The sequence below is a fragment of the Perca fluviatilis genome, chromosome 11, assembly GCF_010015445.1.
Source record: "Perca fluviatilis chromosome 11, GENO_Pfluv_1.0, whole genome shotgun sequence".
NCBI lineage: Eukaryota > Metazoa > Chordata > Actinopteri > Perciformes > Percidae > Perca > Perca fluviatilis.
The window spans coordinates 33,824,753-33,845,647 of NC_053122.1; the positions used below are offsets into that span (position 1 = coordinate 33,824,753).

Consider the following 20,895-nt stretch of genomic DNA (forward strand, 5'->3'; position numbering starts at 1 on the left):
TGTGTCAGAGTAAACCTATTTTAAAAAATATAATAAGCTAGCGTGCGCGTGGTTCAGTTTAGCTTGGTCGCCAATTTATTAGGTACAGTTTTCATCAATATAAATCCCCATTTGTTTAACAAGAACTTCACTTGTCCATGCTTCTTGTGATTCTTTCTATACTCTTTGACTAAATATTATATTACATGCTTTACTTAATTGTCTGTCAAAGCAAATTGCCCATTTTGTGGTTTAAATAATGAAAATTATCCATCCCCCCAAGAACTCGCAGGTCACTCTCATCTGACGTCTGTTATTTGGCCTGGATTGGGGCAGTCATTGAGATGGTCAGACATTTTTCCTCACTGAACGGAGCGAGCATGTACATGAGCTCCATGTCTGCCTCAGACGTCTCGTCGTCTCGTTGCCGCTCGTCAGTTCTCTCACAGCAGTGGTTTCTTTCTTTTTATGTGCCTTTGAAACTGTTGAACGCAGTCACAGTGGTACTAGGGAGGAGCAGCCATTCATGTGGTTTCTGAACCACATGAATGGCGTGCGTGTGTGTGTGTGTGTGTGTGTGTGTGTGTGTGTGTGTGTGTGTGTGTGTGTGTGTGTGTGTGTGTGTGTGTGTGTGTGTGTGTGTGTGTGAATCCGACCTGCGGCCCTTTGCTGCATGTCATCCCCTCTGTCTCCCCTCTTTTCTCTGTCTCTACTATCTATAAAAAAAGAAAAAGCCCTCAAAATAATGTTAAAAGGGTTAGGGGTTAGGTTTGTCTTGGTTGACACAATATTAAAACTTGTACATGTACAAAACATGTAGGACTGAATCCTCTACATTTTGGAAATAATTATTTTCTCAAAATGTTTTCCCTATAAATTACCTCTTAATTTTGTGATACAGTGCACCCTGCATGTATACTTTTGTCCATGCATGCATTTCAGGATAAATGAAACCTAATGTCTGTGAGAGACTTTGCACATGTGATTACATTGTAGTCCAAAGTTTCCTAGTTTGTAGGCTTGTAATGTAAAGCCTATCCTTCTGTTTGGTTGGACTGGGCGAAGTGCTTTGAAGGACTCCCACTCACAGGAAGACGCACCTTATGTGAGGACAAAAAAAAAAAAACTCTCCTCGCTTATGTTATTTCCTCTGACATACAGTACACCGCATTTCATAAGACCATAGCCCAAATATGGGCATATCCTGTCTCTGGCGGAGAGAGTCCGGCTGGCTAGAACACGCTTCCTGTCAGACGTGTAATGAAGAACAGGAATGGTTATGAATACATATGTTGACAGTGCTTTTTTCGGCAGAGTGTGCTTTTCAACATAAATGGAGGAAGGTTTAAGATGTGGCAGATGCATGCATTTCATCTCAAAGGCTCCAATGTGTCAAATGACTCATTCATAACACTTAACGGTGGAATCAGCATGCAAATTCAGCTGTGTGTGTGTGTGTGTGTGTTTGTGTGTGTGTGTGTGCGTGTGTGTGTACGTGTGCAGAATGGAGAAACAGTGACACTTTGATGGATTCTTTCATTTTTTTAGTGCCTTTTATGAGTCCCTTAATGAGTCTATGAGGAAGTTTACTGGTATCCCAAACAAAGGTGTGTGTGTGTGTGTATGTGCACTTCCTCACTGAGGCCTAGTCGGGACTCTGGAAAAGAGCTGGACACCTGTGTAATGGGGGCTCGCATCAGCGACTCACAAGTGTCTGTGAGGAGAGACTGCACCCCCTTTTGTTGCCTCAAAGTCATCGGGCCCCAAAGTTTTTGTCCGACGCCACACTATGTTACTGTGTTTAAAGCGAGCAGAAACAGGTGCCCTGAGAGATGCACAGCCAGTGCCTGTCTCCCTTGTCCATAGTCTCCGTTGCTAAAATCAGGTGCCTCATTCACACTCTGTCAAATGGGCCCACATCTGAAGAGCTCCAAGGCTTTGTCTGAGTATGATTCATCAATTCATTGGCTCCGTTCTGGTGCACGGTGGAACAAGGCCTCACATGTTGTTCAGGAATGGTTCTTGTACAGTGGCTCCTTGTGCTCTTACCTCTCCGGACTATAACAAAAAGGCAATGTTCCCTCTGCACGGGCAGCCTTCTTATTGCAAAACTAGACACTTATCTGATTGTGTGAACAAGAAAAAAAAATGACCGGGAGCAATCAGCCTCAGAATCTGCAACTCAGACATTCCACACTGACTCCATTCGGGGATGATTTAGTCTCTGTACACGCCAGTGTTGTAGTCGAGTCACCAACTGTCGAGTCCAAGTCGAGTCACCATTACCTGAGTTCAAATCCGAGTCGAGTCCAGAGTTGCCGGTGTCCGAGCCCAAGTTCGAGTCACTAAAGAAGAGTCCGAATCCAAGTCGAGTCACCGGTACCAGCGTTCGAGTCCAAGTCTTCTCCTCAATTGCGCGTTCACAAATGTGACATTTAGCGGTGCTCTTTCCAGCAGCGACCCGGGGCCGCGTCCCTCCACGTCCTTCACATGTAAACACTAATGCTGCGCTCCAGACACAGTTTTTAGCCCGTAAGTTACGACTTCAAGACGCGACTCACGACTTGGTAGCGTTCCAGGCCAAGTCACGACAAACCCTTCTGCGCCTCTGGTCTGATGATCTTGCGTCAGCGAGCACAAGCTCTGCTCGCAGAAGTGGCTGCTCACCTCACTTGCGCGAGTGAAAGTCGGTTTAGTTACGTTCATGTACAGCAGATTTGTGCGTCTGATGATAAAAATAATGACATTTCAGTTTTTCCTTTATGTTGATTTGACCGCTGGCGCCGTTGCAACCTGCCCCTAACAAAAAATGAAACAAAAGAAATTACTTCAAAAAAAAAAAAAAAAAAAAAACTCGTAAAGCTAACATTCTTATTCAAAGTTCAGGTTAGCGACTACCCAACGTTAACGTTAGCTAGCGCTAGCTGATTCTAGCGATTTGTAGTCGCCGACATATTTTGGGCTTCATTTAATAAACATAACCTGTAGTAGTACACAATTGTATGCGTATTGTTTTGATTACAATGTGCGGAATTACTTTACGTTGCTTATTTATGTCTATTTATTTCTATTTCTCACCGTTAATCACCGGCGTCTGTACAGCACCAACAGGGGTCGCCATTGTTGTTTATGTGTGTGTGATGTCAAAAACTGTAACTGGGAGTACAACGGTCTGGTACGAGTTAACGGGTAGTAAGTTACGGGTTTGACTGCCGTTCCAGGGCACTTTCACAGGTAGAAGGTTGTGAAAACACGAGATACGGGATGCCTAGAACGCAGCATTAGTAGGGGGGCGCGCATGCATCATGAACTACGGTCGCAGGAGGACACACTTCCTGCCCCTGCATAAAGGAGTTACAGACTAAATATATATCAATATCTTATATCAAATTTGAATGACCTATTGCACACAAAAGTAGATATTTCATCCAACTTTCAGGAATGTCCGAGTCCGATTTCATTAAATCGAGTACAAGTCATCAGTGCGCGAGTCCAAGTCAAGAGTCTAGAGAATAGCGACTGGAGACAGATTTAAGTCCGTGTCCAGGACTTGAGTACTCTATCACCGGTACCCTACCCTATATGTTGAAGACGTAACCACAGTAGAGTTGTGTTTGATGTTTCCTACTTTAGCCAAGCAGCATTCTGTGGATTATCCAGAATTGACCGTTTTGTTACGCCTCCTGCAGACCAAATGGAACCAAACTTGATTTGAACTCCAAAGCAGTGTTCACAGTTACTTAATTAAAACAAACAAAACCACTTGTTTGACTGACACAAGGTGGCCCTTGTGACCTCAGAGTGGACCTTCGTGTGCTTGAGAAATGGATAGAGCATGAAGGCAGAGGAAGTAAAGGGAGACGAAGGGAGGATGAAGAGGAGGAGGAGGAGGCAAACCTCATTTTTTAAGGGATTCGGGGTGGGCGGCAGAGGAAGTGGCCTCGGTGTGACCCACAGAGTGAGCCTCTTCCTCCGCCCGGCAGGTCTTTGAAACTGTGAGATGAACGGAGTCACAGTGGTTGGAGGGAGGAGCGGCTATTCATGTGGTTTCTGATTAATAGTATCTCAGGCCCCTGTGTGTGTGTGTGTGTGTGTGTGTGTGTGTGTGTGTGTGTGTGGGTTTGTGTGTGTGTGGGGGGGGGGGGTAAGTCAATCTGGCTCTATGTAAGTCAATGCGTCTGTCTGAGAGTCTGTCTGCCTTTATTCTTAATGTATTTTAACTACAAATGTCATGCCTCCCTGTCCTAAATATTGGGTAACCATACTGAATCTATTTGATTTATCTGAGTTGCTTTAATTTGATTAGTTTTTTTAAAGTGATGCAAGATGGGTTTGGGGGATTTCCGTGTGTCTCCACTTTCCCTCTCTGCTTCCTCTGCCTCTGTAACTCTGCAGATGTGTAAAAAGCAAAACCAAAAGTACTTTCAGTGGCATGACTGGAATGTAATCCTGGAGTCACATGAAATGCCCCATAATGCAACATCTTGAGTGACTTCAGGGTTCTTTTTGGGGCGGATTTTGTTAGGATTGTATGCAGCGATGGCATTCTTTCATTTATCCTTTTATGTGCTTCCCTTCTTAAAGGGGCGCTGCACCTATTTTAAACATGAAGTTCAGTTCACAAAGAGTACTACACAGCCAGTGAAAACAGTTGTTTAGTGTAATCTTTGACTTGTAGACGGAGCTTTCCAAAGTTTGAAAAAAAATAACCCTGATGATGTCATCATCATTACTTATTGGTTATCACAGCTGGGACTTGACTAAAATGTGTAGCCATGCTAACGGCATGGCTCTATGTTTGGCGATGTCCGTCTGTCGGTCTGTTGGCCCAGGAATATCTTTTGCTCAGACATTCATTTTCCACAGATGATAAAGCCTAATGATTATGGTGATCCTCTGACTTTTCCTGTAGTGCCAACAGTCAAAGTTATCAGTTATCCTGAGAAATATGATAATATAATAATAATAATAATAATAATAATAATAATAATAATAACACATCTAACCGATTGGCACAAACTTTTGTACAGACATTCATGGTTAACTGTAGGTGTGGAATGTGAAAGAAGCGGATAGGAAGTGTCTAATGAAAGATACTAGTTGCATTATGGGAAACATAGGATCCAGTCATTTTGTCTGACCTTGACCCTTACTAGGAACTAAAAGTCCGTATATTTTAGCCTCTGCTGCTTCAATGTTGACCTTTCTTTTTTCTAATAATGATTATTTTCATTGTCGATTAATCTGTAGATTATTTTCTCAATTAATCGTTTAGATGTTTGGTCTTTAAAATGTGACGTAAAATGATGAAATATGTCGATCAGTGTTTCCCAAAACCCAAGATGACGTCTTCAAATGTCTTGTTTTGTCCACAACTCAAAGATATTCAGTCTAGTGTCACAGAGGAGTGAAGAAACTAGAACAATATTCACATTTAGGAAGCTGCAATCAGAGAATTCTTTCAACCGGACAAAATAGTTGGAGATATTTTAAAAGACGACAACTAATCGATTGATCCTTGTAGCTCTAGACTCCTTTAATTGGATCTTCTATGGATAAGAGCAAATAATAATGCACCAGTAAATTACCAATACTTTTTTTCTCTGAACATTTCTATGCGTTCAGTCTTCTGTTTTGAGTCTCAGGGCCCTATCTCGCACCCGGCGCAGTGCAGCGCAAAGCCCGACGCAAGTGGCTTTGCTAGTTTAAGACTGACGCAGTTCTTAATTTCCCGTCCAGCGACCGCGTCGTTTAAATAGTAAATGCACCTGCACCTTGCTGGGCGCCCATGGGCGTGCTGGTCTTACAGGGAGGTGTGTTCATGTGCATTCTTGTCGTATTGCTATCTTGAGGCAGCGGGAAGTGATGGCGCCATTGATCAACAAAAACCTGGTCTAAAGTCAATAGCTAGGCATTTCATTGTTATTTTAACAGCGCATTAGTAAAATGCACCTAGGCTCACGCATAATAGCAATGCGCCAAGGTCCAAACGCGCCTGGCTTTTAAAGGGAATGGGAGATGAGACTCTGATTGGTTTATTGCACGTTACACCAAAAACACACCTATGAATTAATGAAGACTCTAAGTACAACCCTTTTGAACCATGCGCCCGGCGCACAGACTCTTTTATTCCGCCGTTAAACTAGTAAAAGTGAATTCTTACACGCCCTAAACGCACCTGCGCCAGGCACTTCATGCCGTGCTCTTGGATTGTTAAAATATGGCCCTTATTCTCTCTGCTCTTGGCCTTTTGTTCTGACCTCGTCCTTCTTTCTGCTCGGCAATGACCAAGGTCTTCAACTTGCTCATAAAGCCATCAATAATCAGTCACCTGGCCTACAGTAGCACAGTAAATGCTCGTGATAATGTAGTCATGAACTAATCAGTTTGCAAGTGGCTATTCATCAGTTAATATTAACTCTAATAATACTGTTTCCACTTGTGCCAGTACTCCAATAATGTCACGAATGTGCTTTTCTCACAGTGACTGTTGCATTTTTCCAACTATAACTCGAGGAATTAGGCATCAGCACTATAATAGGCACTAATTTGTTCCTGTTTTTTGAATGCGTGTGTGGGTTTGTGCATGGCTCACTCCTCATGCAACAACTCTCGAGGTGTCACATGCAGTAATCTCATGCCGGTCATTCCTGTCCTTGTTTGTTTGTTCAGACATGTCCCTCTTTTCCTGCAGATGTGTGGATCACTGGGTTCTGAACTGTACGGACTAAGTGCTATAGATAAAGACACTAATAGACAGCATGTGACTCGTCGTTCATCACTCCTGAAGTTATCACCCGTTTTCCTGCAGGCGTCAAGTTCAGGTACGAGGATAGTGACACATTTGAGAGGCTGTACGGGATGCACAATATAAGGAAAATATGCGACAACGTCGTTGAACATCACAAAAAAGATATAACTTAATATACGGATTAAAGTGTACTCAGTTCTGCATTTCTGCTGATTTCAGTATTCTGCTAAAATGCATCAAATTGTTTGTTGAATATAAAACAAATGAAAGGAAATCATTTCCAACATTCTTTTATTGAACATTGAATTGAATTTAAAAGGCACCACTAAAAAAAAAGATTATTTTTTTTTGTGGCATTTATTGTGACAGCTTAGACGTGAAAGGGAAGAGAGAGGGAGGATGCCATGCAGGAAAGTGCCGCAGGTTGGAACTGAACCTACGACCTCTGCGTCAAGGACTGAGCCTCTATATTTATATATATATATATATATATATATATATGGGCACGCGTGCTCTGCTCTACCTAGCCCCACCCAGGCACCCAGACATTTTAAAATGCAGTTTTTCTACTGATATTTTCTTTCAACTAACACAAAAATCTTTTGTGAGTGTCTTTCGCAGCGATGACAATACGAAAAAACCCCGATATATTGCACAGCCCTACCATCCCCTTTGTCTATTGTTCTAAATAGACAGATGCTCTGTGTTAGGGGTAGTTTATTTTAGACTATTGAAACTATTAAAAACTAACTTTCAGGTGCAACTCTCACATATCTAGCCCTCTGTTCTTTCCCTTATCTAAGTTCAGTACAGAGACGACACACAAGTAAGAGAAACTGCTCACACTCGGGGGGGGGAGGGGGTTGAGAGAGAAAACGATACTTACACTGTCCCAGCCTGCCTGTTGAACTCTGACCTGCAGAGACAGAGGTCAGCAGCTTGTAGACAAATAGATGTCACCCTCAGAGCCGACACACTGGAGTAAGCACATTAGCACAGCTTCTGGATTGTCCGCTGATTTCATGAGGCGCTGGCAAAACATTGACTAATGTCTCATGCAGCAGGAGGTATGAGCACTCTGAAAATGGGGATGCAGGTGCAGACTCGCTTTTCCCTTCCTGTCCTAAATTTCCGTTTCAATCATGCTTCTTTTGCATTAATGGGTCATAGCTTTTGTTGCAATGCCAAATAGATGACATACAGTAACATAGCACTAAAATAGAAAACATGAAAAACTAGACAATGATTAAAGTAAAGATAATGAATATTTAACCCTCCTGTTGTCCTCGGGGTCAAATTTGACCCATTTTCAAAAAGTTTCTATATCAGACATTTGGGTTTCTTTCAACCAAGCTGTCAAAAGTAAAACTAAATGATCAGTTCACTACTTTCATTGAATGTGGGTGTTTTATTAAATTTTATAGCATTTGGAGAAAAAAAATTGATAAAAGAACGTTGAAAAACAACAACAAAAAGGTAAAAAAAAAAAAAAAGCACAGGAAAAAAATCGACAAAAACATCGGGAAAAGTGACAAAAACCTCAGGGGAAAAGCGGCAAAAGTGTCGAAAAAGATGGCCAAAAATACTGGAAAAAGAATTTCAATTTTACATTTTGACCCAGAAAAGACAACGCAAGGATTAAATAACATGCACTGCAGAAGCAAAGGAACAATATGTAAAAATATGTGTATTCACAAATCTACTCTCACACACACATGGGCACCTACACCTACACATTTAAACACATTCAGCTACATGTATTATTCGTATAAATACAAGGTTTTATAAGGATGTCATGAGAGAGCAGGGTTTTCCCCATTATTATAAGGCTTAAGGCGCTGACACACCGAGCCAATAATCGGCCGTTGGACAGTCTGGTGAGGTCAGTGACTCGAGTCTGTTCGGTGTGTTCCGTGCTGTCGTCCGTCCGAGGGGCCGTCGGCCTTCATTTGGGCCGATTTGACATGTATAATCGGCAGGGCGGGCACTGCTGGCAGGCAGACTCAAATGACCCATCTGATTGGTAGAGTGCTAACCCGGAAACAGGGAGCAGAATGAGCGTGACTAGAGTCTCTCAAAATCTGACGAAAATCTTTTAAACTGACCTGACTGACAGATTCAGCAACTGCACGGCCTATTTCTCGCTTAAAATGTTTTCAGAAACACGTTTCGGTGAACTATTTTAGTACAATATGAGATCGTATTCTGAACAAGCCGCCATGACAGCCTGGCTTTGAATTTCTGGAGAAACCAGACCCACGTGACGCGTTCGTCCAATCAGCTGCCGGTTTTCATTTTTGGGCGACAATACAGATTAGCGCCGCCTGCTGTTATGGAGACGTATTACGTCTCCTGTCTTCGGTGTGTTCCGAGGCACTTTTTTGACCGACTCGGGGAGACCGATCAGCCCAACTGCCTTTTCTGCTGATGGTTGGCCGTCTGGTCAGTGTGTCACGACCTTTAGGTGCAGCACCCAAGCCGTTTTGGGGACCAGCTAAGCTGAATTAATGTAAAATCAATGAGGACTTGTTGTTTATTTATTATCTGCTCTGGTTTTTTTAATGTTTTAGACACAGATATGGAAATAATAACGGTCCTAAATGATGTGAAATTGCTTTTTTTAAATTGAAAAATTTAACATTTTCACGAAGGAGGACCCCTAAACCTCCTGCCAAATACTGTATGTGCACCGAAGTCCTCTGCAAACCTAGGGAAACCACTAAGTGAGCTGTGTTCTGCCCGAATTGATGGCATCTTCTGATTGCTTCTTTTGTGTGCAATCAACAGTTAAACAGTGGAGATGGCTTTTCTAGTCCTGGTGGTGCTGAAAAGGAGAAGATTACTGAGACTCTTCTTCAATGTGCTTAACGTTGTCTTCATTCTCAACAGACTCCACTGGCGTCCGAAACTTATAGGAGCAAACATAAGCTGACCAAATCTACTGTAGTTCTTGGGTGATTGTGTAGCTGCTGACATGTGTTCAGATGTATTTGAAGAGGCACACGTCACATCAGCTACAGCAGCTACACGTAGGCTACAAAGATATGCTGCAATCCCTTAATCCGGAGGTGTATATCCATCCTTTTTGGGCATTCTGGTGCCATACGAGCGGTTGTTCCGTTTATAGAAATGCTTTAGAATAGTGTGAGTCTAGGAACTACACAGTCTGGTGTGTTTTCTCTTGGCAGTAGAACAGAGATCCTCCTAGTGCAGCTGTACATGCAGGGATTTTAGTGAATGAACTTTAACACTATATAAAATGAAAAGTGAATGTGTGTTTAACTTTTCTTAAGGTATAGAAAGCTCTGTTTGCTCTCTCTCTCTCTCTCTCTCTCTCTCTCTCTCTCCCCCTCCCTCCCCAACAATCCTGACAGAGGAAGTTATACAGCCTGCATTTTTCCACCCCTAATCCCTTTGTCCTGTTTACTAGGATTGGTAGCTGCTATTGATTTCACAGCTGACTGATTTCTGAGTATTTTTCTTAGTACTGTCTTTACCGCAAGGTATTGCCGGACTATTACAGGACTTAATCTATTGATTCTGTGGAATAACCTTAAGCATAGTGAGCGTATTCAATAGACAAGGATTGTCATTATATTTCATTAACTCAACGTTATTACTAGCCTTAAACAATGTCTATTCTATACCTAAATATCACCAATATCCACTTACATGGCACCTTCTGACTCACCCACGTGCACACACACACACAGCCCATCCCCATTTATGTCACCCTCTGACTAATCCTCTTTATTTGAAAAACAAACTCCTTTACGACCTTTACGTTGTTGTCTAATGAGCTGTGTGACGTCCAGGTCTTTATCAATGATTCCATCCATGCACGCTGTTGTTTAACCCTTCCTGCTCCAGCTCCAGCATGGAGGAGGGGCTCTGCAATGGACCTTTGGCCTTCTCTATCTATTCCACCCTCGCTGTAGTAGTAACACGCAGTCGGACCAGCTCAGGGGTGGAGACTGGAAAGACTGAACATGTTTGTTTATTGTTCCATATAGGCAGGGCCGTGTTGGGGCGAGAGACGCAGATCCATTGTGTAGTATCTCCCCTGCTTTCGTCATGAATAGTAGCTTTCAGAAGAGAAGCGAGACGGAGGCGAAAAAAGGCAAAAGCGCTCACAATAGCTTTAAGTTTTACGGCGTTCCAGTCGCCGGCAGCCGATTTTTTGGCTTGCAACCAAATGCAACATACGCACAGCTGCACGGCTTGCATTCTCCAGCTCTCTCACACAAAAAAAACCCCCACACACACACTCTCTTATCTAAGTCTCAGTTGCAAAGCACACATCTTTTCCTACAGCCCTCTTCCCCACTCCCTGCATCCATTTCCAGCAAACTCTACTCGGCTCTTACTAAGCTTTCTTTTGTTCATTTTTTTACAACAATGCTGTTTGTTTTCCGAGGGCAGAGCAGAGAGACGCTGCCTGGCAGGTCGCCTGTGTCTCCTGCATGTCACACTCTGTGCGTCTGCAGTGACGTCTGAAGGGCATTATCTGCCAAAGGCCTCTGTTTGTTTTGGGCTGCTCTGGGCTTGATAATGGCCCATTACTGGGGGAACCAGAGTCTCACAGACACCTCAGTGGAAACTGTAGAGAGACCTTGCTAATCTGGATGACACCCAGCTGTCAGTTTAGTAACACTTTGCCACTGTTGGGGGAGTTTTCAGCTGAAAGCAGCTCCACTGTATCCAGAAACAACACAGACCTGTTGGCTATTTTTAGTGCATACTCCAGCTGCTAATGATATCACCGAGCCACTGGCTGCCCTTTGCGTCTGTTTTTGTGTTGCTCCCAGATGTCTGGCATGCTGTGTGTGACGTGTAAAGCCAGGAGTTGCGTCTAAATACTCGTTGAGCACCAAACTTTTACATAATTGTCTCATACCTCCGGACCTTCCCGTGGAAGGAATGCAAAAAGCCCATTTGACAGTTACATCAATGGAAACAACACATTCCAGTTATTGTTGTTACCCTTCATTCTTTCTTAGGTGCGTTTTGCAGTTTCTCCTTGTCTTCTTTCTCATAATGTGTCTCTTGCATTGTAGATGTGTGAATTAGGCCCTTGTTGTGTAGTGCGTTTTTAGCTTATGTCTTCACTACTTGCACTACGCTATTACAGTAATTAGACTGTTGATATGAAAACTTCAGGAAAACCCAGGCCAAGAATGTCTCTGTTGTAGAGCCGGGCGATATGGATGAAAATCTATTATCACAATATTTTGGACTAAATATCTTGATAATGATATCGCAACGGTATTGTAGGCTTGACAATTTTTGACCAATAATCATAAATATCATAAAAATCAAATAAAATCTAAATAAGATATCTAATCTTGTATCACAATATCGATATATATAGTAGTATTGATATATTACCCAGCCTTACTCTGTTGTTACTTATTATTGTTGCATGTTGTAAGCCTTATTGGGGGGGGGGGATTTTTTTGATTTTTACAAAACTTTATTTACATATTTATAATTCTTTGTGCACAAGGTCACTTGCTGGAATCGAACGGTAAACATTGCGGTTGTTGGCAGTGCAACCTGTACAACAGTGTCTTTTAAACCCAAAGACCACCAAGGGGTCTGCATGAAATGGGCACCTTGCATATATTTTTCAAAATAAAGCTCAAGGTGTTCAGTGTCATATTCTGGTGCTCCCAGGCCGGCCGAATCCCCCACCCACACACACACACCTGCTGCAGGTATACATTATAACCTTCACTTGGTTATACACTACACTTACACTACATTCCCCATAACATTAAAACTGCACTGCACCCACATTTCGGATTACACAGCTGATAATTAGCCATCTCAACAATGGGCTAACAGGATGGCTGACAGTGCTAGCTTAAAATGGCCTACTCAGCAGCCCCAGGAGCCATATTTCACCGCCCAACTCACTGGTGTGCAGAGAGAGAGAGAGGCCGAAAAGTCAAGGACAGAGTTTTGGCCGTTGTTTTAACGATGTGAAATAACGCCCATAACTCTTCTGCCAAAAGCGTGTGACCTTCCATGTGTATTCATCCATAAATTAAACTAATTATTAACTTGGGAAAAGGATAAAAGGACAGCCTTCAAGTTATTTTTTTGTATGTGCAATGAATCTCTGCTGCACCATTACTCTGCAAGTCTAAATTAGGCAACATTTAGTCAAGTGGATGAGTGTGTGAACTGTGCTCTGTGTGGAGCGGAGGCTAATTACAGGTGGCCCGGCTAGGGATTGTTTTATGTTTTCTGCTAAATCCTTACATAGCAGAGTGTTACTTGCCCCCGCCCTCTGTTATCACCGTTATCTGTCATTATGTCGTCAGCGGAGTCCCTGCTCCTCTTCAGTAACAGCCATGGATGCGCAGTCCGCTGTGTTCACACTATCCTGCTGTATCATCATGTTTAAGAACACTGATTAACTTTCTTGGCTTGCTATCTCATGGATGTGCTTACCTTATCTAACCTGACATGCAGCTTTTTAATAGCTAAGTGCTTTTGAATTGAGATCATAATAAACTGGGTAGCCTTGTCATTCCTGCAGCAGAACTTGTCAGCCATCTAGTCTGTGCTTGAAACAAGGAATCATTCATAGTTTATTTGGACAGGAATGAGCCTCAAGTAATTGCGCATGAATTTAGGATTTAGAAACCCTGCAGAAATGAGTCCAGTCTAGTTTTCTGTCTAGACAATGTGTGACAGTATGCTGGATTGTTTAGTTTTTTATCCTGTCGAGCCACAGTACTTACAGGATTGTGCAGTTTGCCAGATTCCGAGAACCGACTGTATGGGGCTTGAAGTTGAACTGAAACGTTTTCATGGTGATACAGGAAAAACAAACACACACACACACACACACACACACACACACACACACACACACACACACACACAAACACATAGTTGTGTCATTTGTAGCACCACATGTTCAATCGACACAACTTTCCATTAACCATCGCACAAGCCTGCAGCTTTTTCCTGGAAACGTCTGCTTACATTGGGAATAATGAATACCTTTTCGGCCAATCACAATCATGCAGTGTTGCAGACCGGCGTAGAGAACAGTGAATTTCCCAGTATTCCCTTTGTACTGAGTGTGCAGCCAGTGGCCTGGGTGGGGTCCTGACAGCTTCGCTTATCTCAGCGGCCATACCTGCCTCTCTGGGGTGGTGCTGCAACTCCGTGTCCTCTCAGCTGTATGTTCTTCACTTTGGGCTGTACTTGCATTCAGCCGATACGTTGCTTTTACTACTCTTACTGTAAGGGTTAGGGCATTCTTTCTCATTATTGTTCAATGTGAGGTAGGGGTGGGCGTTTACGATAATATTGTCATTGTTGTGTTAACGATGTGCAAATTGACATTATCGAGTATTTAAATTACTTAGAAAAAGGACTGCTTCCAATAAGGACATGGTTGTGTGCAATATGTTACAGAACAGAGCCCTTTGTTTATTGTTATGATTTCATCTTGCTTGTATGCTGCACAATTTACATTACAGCAGAGGTGAACAACTGAATGTGTACTCAGAGTTCAATGTTCCTATACTAGTTCAATTAGTATAGTATTAGTAATTTGTCTTTAAATTGTTTTTACTTGAATACTTAAATTTAAAGAAAATAAGTAAGAACTGTTTTCATTCAACATTGTGCCCATTATTGTTTTTAAATGTTTTTTCCAACCAACCGTCCAAAACCCAAAGATGTTCCGTTTACAATGAAATCAAATGGAGTAAAGCAGCGACTCCTCACACTGGAGAAACTGCAGCCAGCAGGTATTTGGTATGTTTGCTTGATTAAACATCTGAAGTGATTAATCAAATTATCTAAATAGTTTCCGTTCATTTTCTGTTGACCGATTTAGTTGCTTCAGCTCCACTTAAAACTGTATATGACTTGCGATTAGGGTTGCAAAATTCCCGGAATTTTCAAAGTTGGAAACTTTCCATGGGAATAACGGGAATAAACTGGATATTTTTAATATTGGGGTAACATAACCCATTGCTATTATTAACCTATGTGTGTTAATTGTATAGCCCACTAACCATAGTAAATCAAAATTGGAATGTTTCCAAAATTCCCCAACTAAACTTATATATATACATATATACAATATTAAAAATATCCAGTTTATTCCCATTAATTCCTGTTTATTCCCGTTAATTCCAAATTGGAATGTTTCCAAAATTCCCCAGCTAAACTTTCCATGAAAAGTTTCCGGAAATTTACCAGAACATTTTTGGGAACTTCCCGGAATCTTTCCGTGGAAAGTTTAGCCCTTTTGCATTCCTACTTGCGATGCCCTATCTTCAAGGTCCTCCTGTCTCTATGGTTTCTATTTATCCTGGTAAGCATCCACATCAACAACAATCAATGCGTGCGCCTGGGTAGCTCACCTGGTAGAGCGCGCGCCCATATATTTTTACTCCCCGACGCAGCGGCCGCGGGTTCCACTTCGGGCTGCGGCCCTTTGACGCATGTCGTTCCCCCTCTCTCTCCCCCTTCATGTCTTCAGCTGTCCTATACAAATAAAGGCCTAAAATGCCCCCAAAAAATGGATCTTTAAAAAACAACAACAACAATCATTGCGATGTTGTCAACGTCAAGTACGTTACAGTGGCTGCCAAAGTAACCAGGACAGCCACTGTCCTTTTTAACGCCTGCCTTTATTTCTGGTGGGAAAGTAGTGATGTCACTCTGGTGGTTCTCACAGTATGAACAAGTGCTCACACCATCTCCTCCCTGCCTCACCCGTTCTCTCACACAGACCCACACACTCAGCAGCCCCAGTCTCTCCCTCTGGCCCATAAACACAATCCCACTTTACTCAGCAGCAGGACTGATGACTTGAGTGTTATTTTGTTTGATAAGCACGGTAACCAAGTGAGAACAGGCCGGTGTTTATAGTAAAGCAGGAGAGGAGTGCACACGGTAGCTCTGATCTGATCTGCTCGGCAACAAACTCCAGCGCGGGGGTCATGTTTTAGGTGTAGTGAGATACGGTTTTTCATTCAGCTGGAAAAGTGCTGACTGGCAGCACATAGTATGAGAAGGCTACTTTTAGCTTGCAGACTGGGAAACTCCTGCTTGCAGAGGGAGAGGGTGCAGGGGGGAGGAGCCAGATGTTGTAAACAAGTCCAATGTTAACACTCACCAAGTGCCAAATGCGGGTACATTTTCCATTTATCGAGTAATTCTCAGAGGGCTATCTGCCACATGGTGGGTAAATGTTTGTACCAAAATAGTTAAGGACTATATTTATCAGTCTTCATTTTGGTGAAGCTGTATCGGCAGTTTTCAGTCCGTTGTTAGTCAGTTTTCAGTCCGTTTTTTTTTAAGTCAGTTTTCAGTCCGTTTTTAGTTCGTTTTCAGTCCGTTTTTAGTCAGTTTTCAGTCCGTTTTTAGTCCGTTTTTAGTCCGTTTTTAGTCAGTTTTCAGTCAGTTTTCAGTCCGTTTTTAGTTCGTTTTTAGTCAGTTTTTAGTCCGTTTTCAGTTCGTTTTTAGTTCGTTTTTAGTCTGTTTTGGAACACCAGCCACCACCTCACTTCTGCTTACTGATCGCTAGCGTTTGCCTCAGCCTAATTAATTAGCCAGTATGTGGCGATTTTGGTGAGTCAGACAGCCTTCCAAAAGAGAGCGCAATGAAAACATAGGATAAACCAGCAGGACTTGCAACCCCAACCAGAATGTTTTGTTATGTTACAAAAAAAAACAACAGGCTAGTAAAAAAAAAAGATGCTTGTCCGGTGGATTTTTTTGATATACCTGCCAACTTGGCTGATGAGTCAAAAAGTTAATTTCGGACACTGGTTATCAGAGTTGTTCACAAGTAATTTTTTGGAAGTTCACGTCAAGTCTCAAGTCTTTTGCCACAAGTCCAAGTCAAGTCTCAAGTCTCTGGCCATCTGATCTGTTAAATCTTATGAATTCAAATCATGTCCTGTAGCTACCATCCATACAGTACAGTATCAAAATCAGTTGTAGGATAACTTTATGGGCTCTACTGCAATGCAATCTGAAGAAACACAAATTAAGAACTCTGTTTCAATTTCATAACTGTATTTTACAGCATTTCAACTTGTGACGGGAAAAATATTACGTTTGCTTTAATGGAGCTAGCTTAATTTAGCTACATCCAGAACTTACATTAAGTCTCCAACTTAGGAAATCGTATAGTCTAATACGATACAATGCTGCTACTGGTGAAATATTAACCTAAGTCTGTCACATCATATGGATACAACTATAAAGATTTGCGATGGTTAGCTTGTTACCTGTGATGATATATGCTAAATGTAACTTCTTTTTCACATTAGCATGTGACCTATCTGGGTGCGTTTTGAGATGCCTGATGAAGTTCGACGTTGTTGATCCGCCATCATTTATCTTGGTGCCACTCACCTCGCTTGTAGCTGTTCGCTCACTGCTGCTGTTTACCAAGTTATTGAAAGCAAAACTAATAACAAAAGGCACAACTCCAGGAGGACTTGGTGTCGCCGTCGTCAATGTATTTTTTGATATGTGAGTGCAAGGCAAGGCAAGGCAAAGCAGCTTTATTTGTATAGCACATTTCAGCAACAGGGCAATTCAAAGTACTTTACATAAAACATTAAAGAGCAGTTAGAAAACAATTTAAAACAATTTAAAAACATTAAAAACAAGAATAAAATTTACAGTGTAGTATAATAATTTCAAGAACTGAGAGATAAAATATGCGAATAAAAGTTACAGTGCAGTATAAGAAATTACTGTTATTTATTTTTCAATGTGATCGTCACCACAAGGCTAAGTTATTTTCCTCGGCAAACCTTGTCAAAAACCCGGAGCGGACTCGCAGACCGCCTCTTAATAGTGGACTCGCAGACTGCCTCTTAATAGTGGACTCACAGACCGCCTCTTAATAGTGGACTCGCAGACCGCCTCTTAATAGCGGACTCGCAGACCGTCTCTTAATAGCGGACTCGCAGACCTTCTCTTAATAGCGGACTCGCAGACCGCCTCTTAATAGCGGACTCGCAGACCGCCTCTTAATAGCGGACTCGCAGACCGCCTCTTAATAGCGGACTCGCAGACCGCCTCTTAATAGCGGACTCGCAGACCGCCTCTTAATAGGGGACTCGCAGACCGCCTCTTAATAGTGGACTCGCAGACCGCCTCTTAATAGTGGACTCGCAGACCGCCTCTTAATAGCGGACTCGCAGACCGCCTCTTAATAGCGGACTCGCAGACCGCCTCTTAATAGCAGACTCGCAGACCGCCTCTTAATAGTGGACTCGCAGACCTTCTCTTAATAGCGGACTCACAGACCGCCTCTTAATAGCAGACTCACAGACCGCCTCTTAATAGCGGACTCGCAGACCGCCTCTTAATAGCAGACTCGCAGACCGCCTCTTAATAGTGGACTCGCAGACCTTCTCTTAATAGCGGACTCACAGACCGCCTCTTAATAGCAGACTCACAGACCGCCTCTTAATAGCGGAGTCGCAGACCGCCTCTTAATAGCAGACTCGCAGACCGTCTCTTAATAGCGGACTCGCAGACCACCTCTTAATAGCGGACTCACAGACCGCCTTTTAATAGCGGACTCACAGACCGCCTTTTAATAGCGGACTCACAGACCACCTCTTAATAGCGGACTCACAGACCGCCTTTTAATAGCGGACTCACAGACCGCCTTTTAATAGCGGACTCACAGACCACCTCTTAATAGTGCGCGCACATAAGGCATAGCGCGCGCGTTACATTGTACATTATGGCAAAGGGCAGGGGGGCGCGAGTCTGCTACACGTTTCCCCAACGTATATGCGCCAATAAAAGAAAATAGAAATACATGAATACATTTAGATTTAAAAAGCAATAACTGCATGGAAACAGGTTGTTGACGAGTCTTGAAGCTTGAGTCCGAGTCAAGTCTGAAGTTCTTTTGGTCGAAGTCGCTAGTCAAGTCTGAAGTCAGCTGTTTGTGCGACTTCTATGCGAATTCGAGTCCGAGTCTCAGACTTGAGTCCCCATCTCTGCTGGCTATAAACATTCAGGGCTCAGCGCAAACCTAAGGGGGACATTTTTTTTACAGCTATATATATATATATATTTTTTTTTTTCAAGCAATTTCATAATAGACTACTACAGCCTCTGAAAGACAGTCAAGTTGCCTGAAGGATTTGGGGCTGGAGGCCCAGAAGCCACCCCCCGCTCCATCCCTGGCAATGATTGTGTGTGTGTGTGTGTGTGTGTGTGTGTGTGTGTGTGTGTGTGTGTGTGTGTGTGTGTGTGTGTGTGTGTGTGCGCGCGCGCACGCACGTGCATGCGCTTGTGTGTGTGTTTTGTGTGTGCACACAAGGGAGAACAACCAATATACTGGCTTGTGGCTTGGTCCCAAGTCTTTGAACTCTCTTTTGTTCAAAGCAGCAGCAGACATCTGTCTAGACTCCAAATATCGCCTTTCCACAATTCACTGTTCTTCACTTCGCAGCTGATATAAAAAGCCAGACAGACCGCAGGCAGTAGATCCGGGAGTTTTTAGCATTGTCTCCATAAGTGTTACTGGCAGTTATATGTCAGCTTTGATTTTGGGATTTTAGCAGATAAGAAAGTAAAGTTCTTGTGCACAATCGGTTCTACCTGCAGTATGTGCAGGAACACCAGCCTATGTGTACAGCCATGCTAGCAGCTCTGCTAGGCGGTGTTTTTTTTTTTTTGCTAACATGCTGAGAGGCAACTATGTTTACCATGTTCACCAGTTTAGTTTAGCGTGTTTGCAGCTTGTTCTGCTTGCTGGTTACCCGGACCCGTTTTTTGGGGGGATTTGGGAGGCAACCTGCTGTTAGCAATAACGCCCTTCTCTGTGTAGGTCCGCACTCCGCAGAGACATTGAAGTGTCTCCTATAGGGCTGGTCCATATATAGAATATCAAATATCACGATATTATTGACCAGATAACAGTTACACTATTAACAAGTAACAACAAAATAAATGTTGAGTTGGTGTGCCAACCAGCTTCAAACTTTAGCAGTTCTTTTGCAGAAAAATGACCATATTTGCCTTCTCTGGCAAGACAGGACACCTCTCCTGACTTATGGCATGTCCTGCACAGGAGAAAACTCTCTCAGACGGTGTCCAAGAGGTCAGTACACACCCAGGTATGAGTTTGAAAGGGCAGACAATTTAGGGAGGCTCTCCTGCCTCCCCCACCACCAAGCTACAGGGTCTTGTTCTGAACGATAGACTAGCAGAGCAAGTGTAATATGTTTACTAGCGATCACGTGCAGTCAGCGAATGGTTAATATGCTTTTAACTCCGTTTTGGTGAGCCCAGAGGGAAAACATGCCATTTTAAAAGTAGCCTACGTTTACGGTAGCTAGCTAACGGTAGACTACAGAGAAAGTGAGATATTTTTACGTCCGTTTCGGAGCGTGTACAAAAAGCCGTCTATCAGCAGTGCATGTCGGAGAATAGTGCGGACACGCGCTTCACACATAGGGGACCCAGGTTTCGGCACCCAACCCTAATCATGATATCGATATATTACCCAGCCCTTGTCTTCACAGAAGCATAATTCCAGCCTCGGTCTACATAAGTTCTTACCCAAGACCGCTTCAAGTTATTGAAGTTAATGAAGCTGACAGAAATATACTCGACAACGTCCATTACCATTTTTCTTTTAAAAACTGAACTATGTTTGCGAACGTACTGTGTTTTCAAAGTCTTACAAGCCACAACAGAGGGTCGATAATGACCTGCTTGTTATTTCAGGGTGAACTAAATGGAAGGCTTTGGATGTGATCTCTGCCTACCTCTCATCACCTCATACATGTCAGGCGTAAAGTGCAGCCGGCAATTCTTAAAGCCCTAAAGCAGTTTATTTCCAGTGGTTGTTACTTTATTACAAAAGCTCCTCCAGTGTGAAAAGCCTCAGATATTCTGTGACGGGACCACACATACTGTACACTTAACAGGACCGACTCTTCTTTTAGCCTTTAATGGCTGTCGTTTGGGTTCGTCAGCAGCACATTTAAGAGTTTTCTTTGGGTCTGAGCTGCAGCAGTGTAGTAGCAGCGTCTCACACACACACACACACACACACACACACACACACACACACACACACACACACACACACACACACACACACACACACACACACATTTTCATTTCTGAGTGTTGGT

At 42.9% G+C, this 20,895-nt stretch overlaps 1 protein-coding gene across 3 annotated transcripts in view; it reads left to right on the forward strand.

Annotated features, from left to right (window-relative positions):
* Positions 1 to 20,895, forward strand: part of gng12a (guanine nucleotide binding protein (G protein), gamma 12a) — a 40,389-nt gene that overhangs the window by 13,785 nt on the left and 5,709 nt on the right. Inside the window, exon 2 of one of the 3 annotated variants that reach the window (XM_039815083.1) lies at positions 6,674 to 6,803. The exons of the other annotated variants lie outside the window; for them this stretch is intronic. The gene's annotated coding sequence lies outside the window, so the exon portion shown is untranslated. The remainder of the gene's footprint in view (positions 1 to 6,673; positions 6,804 to 20,895) is intronic. 3 annotated transcript variants of the gene reach the window in all.